The sequence below is a fragment of the Austrofundulus limnaeus genome, unplaced genomic scaffold (assembly GCF_001266775.1).
Source record: "Austrofundulus limnaeus strain Quisiro unplaced genomic scaffold, Austrofundulus_limnaeus-1.0 Scaffold73, whole genome shotgun sequence".
Taxonomy (NCBI): Eukaryota; Metazoa; Chordata; class Actinopteri; order Cyprinodontiformes; family Rivulidae; genus Austrofundulus; species Austrofundulus limnaeus.
In genome coordinates this window covers 17,103-20,207 of record NW_013952475.1, presented here as the reverse complement: position 1 = coordinate 20,207, position 3,105 = coordinate 17,103, and positions in this window count along the sequence as shown.

The window sequence follows — 3,105 nt, the reverse complement described above, 5'->3', positions numbered from 1 at the left end:
CAGTTTTTTTTAACATTAACTGACAAAATATTATCTTGAAGCCAACCATGAAATGTCTGAAGATCTGCTTGTAACTGAATATTAGATTCAATACTGAAATCAGACAAAAAAAGAGCAGCATCATAAGCATACATTAAAATATGTGAATACTTAAAATTTTTTGGAAGGTCATTTATGTATAATAGGAAAAGCAATGGGCTCAGTAAGCTACCATGCGGAACTCCCACGGAACAGGGCAGAGACCCGGACACAGAGCTTCCATGTTTCACAACCTGACACCTATCAGTCAAATAAGAGGAAAACATTTGTATTGCAGATGATGAAAGTTGAAAAGAAATCATCTTTTGTAAGAGAGTATAATGATCAACTGTGTCAAACGCTTTACGAAAATCAGTATATACAGCACCAGTTACTTGACCTTTGTTCAAAGCAGCACGTATTTGTTCAGTGAATAAAATTAATGCAGACATGGTTGACCTTGATGTGCGGAAACCATGTTGGCTATTGCTTAGCATATAATTAGCTTCTAGATGCTGAAGTAGTTGATTAAATAATGTTTTTTAAGTAACTTAGAAAAAATAGGTAGAACAGAAATTGGCTGATAGTTTGAAACTTCTGTTGGATCACCAGATTTAAAAATGGGAGTAATCTGAGCAAACTTCCAGGCATCAGGGAAAATAGACTGCACAATACAGTACATAAATTAAGCAAATGATGAAACAATGGTAAAAAAGTGTTGGCATGCATTTTCAAGAAATCCATATTTATCTTATATTTGTCAAATGCATGTGAGCCATTTAGAGATTGGAGAGTATTCTTATTATTGCTTTCCTCCCAGCCTTCAATAACATTATCTTCACTTACTCTCTCCTGTGGGCAGCATGACTGCTCAGTGGTTACCACCAATGCCTCACAGCAAGAAGGTCCTGGGCTCGATCCCCTGTTTGGACCTGGGGTCTCAGAGTTTGCATGTTCTTCTCCTGCCTTGTGTGGGTTTTCTCCAGGTAATCCGGTTTCCCCCAGCCCCAAAAAACATGTACAACAGGTTCCCTTCAGGCCCAGGCCTCCATTGAAAAAGAGATCTGAGATCTCACCGGGACTTGTTAAATAACGGTAAATAATAATAATAATAATACAATTTTAAACAAGTTTCTATCATCTTTTGATACATCATGGCTATTCAACTGGTGGTCCACAGGCCACATCTGGCCCGGGAGTGACCAAAGTTTGGCCCGCAAAATGGTTAATTAATTTCTTAAGCCCAAACCCCTGTTTTTTTTTTCTTTAATTACGATGAGTTCTTTTTGTTAGACATAAACATGTGTGGTATTGTCAGAATCTTGGCTACAATTTGGTAAAACTGATTTCTATGGACATCCAAGACAGTTAAAACTACAAGCAGTTGAAGATAAAACTATGMAAGTGAAAATAAAATTGGTTTAAAATTTTGGCAAGTCAGAGGTGTCAAAATAATATTTGTGGTGAATAGGAGGCATAATGTGTTGTTTTTGTTTTTGATATTGTTTTATTATCCCTAAATTTATTACATAGGGTATGCTGTATTCAAATGCAGCGAAAGAAGCTATTTCAACATATTTTTACGGTGTTTGTTTACATAAGGACTTTTATTGCTGGATGTTCGGCCCCTGGACTGTTGGCCTGCATTAACTGTGGCCCTCGGAGCAATTTAGTTGAATAACCCTGCTATACTTAAATAAATAAATAAAACATATACAATGYATTAAAACTGATTGGTTTACAGCTAACAGCTGGGAAAAAGAGACAATAAATGAAGAAAAGAGGATTGTTTGATCACTGAGTGAAATTCAGCTGAGGTAACTCTGTGGATGTCTGTCCCTTTCAAATGGAAAGCACAGTTAAGTTGACAGTTGCCTCACTTTTAAGTGATGTTATCCTTTTGTGATTGGGTCAGGTAATCCAGACAGCGAAGTAGTGCGGATAGCACAGTCAAAAGTATCTGGTTGTAATCTTGGCTGGTAATGAACAAGATGCCTGTATAAATGGTAAAAGTGCCTTGGCTTCAGAGTTAAAGCACAGATAGAGGTTGTATCAGGTTCACRATGGAGTTTTTTTACACCTTGTCTAATTTCTAAGAGTAGTATCTAACTCTTGAGGACAGCAGCGCAAGAGTTTTTGGGTTACTGTCTCTTTGATTTTTGCCTCTGGTTAAAAGTACATGTTGAAAAAATAATTTTTTTATTGCGTTACCTTCTGACTGTAAAGTTTACCGCTGTCAGAAACTGGGGACTTTTTCCCAGGTCTTCAGCCTCAAGGTTTCTCATGATGAAGAAGGGTTGCAGACCTCTTCTGTGTCATTTAGCGAAGCCTTTGTGTTCCATTATGGAAAGATAAATACTACATTCTCTTGTGTAAATTGTACAAATAAGATCAAATAAACAGGATCAAACGATAGTACTTCTGCAGCGTCATACAAGATTAAATTCATGCGTATTAAATGAAGAGCTGAGACAAAACGAGTTTGCGAGCCAAAGGCAGACTCCTAAACACTCAATGTCGTGCGTTCAAGAACCCAAACACTCCCTCCACCAAAAAAAAAGCACAAAATGACCCCATATGTAAATCCTGCATGTACTGTAAATATAAAAAGTCTGTATTTTGCCCAACCTTTTATTGCTCATTATAGACCTGTGTGGCCTATGCGCAGGTCTACCTAACTTGACGTCAGAGATCCACCAGGGAATGGGAGACACATGGAAGTTAAGCGTGGAGGTTATTATGCCAGAGTGGTTTATTTGATTTAGACCTCACATAGTCACCAAAAGTTTCATCTGGTTTAAAATCCCTCTCATAAGCAAGTGACTACAACATCTCCAAGCAGTAGATGTAATTTCTAAATGCAGTTAACAGTGAGGAGGGGGGTATAGTGGCACCTAATTTCCAGTTAGTCAGAACATTTTGGTGTACTGTTTATCTTGCTTAAAATATTTTTAATCCGTTTTTTTTTCTCATAAATGTGAGATAAAAGTCAGAATTTTGGGGAAAAAAAGTCAGTACTCTAGAAAAAAACGTTTTTATTTATTTTGTTTTCTTATTTATTTATTTATTTGCTTGCTTGCTTTTCCA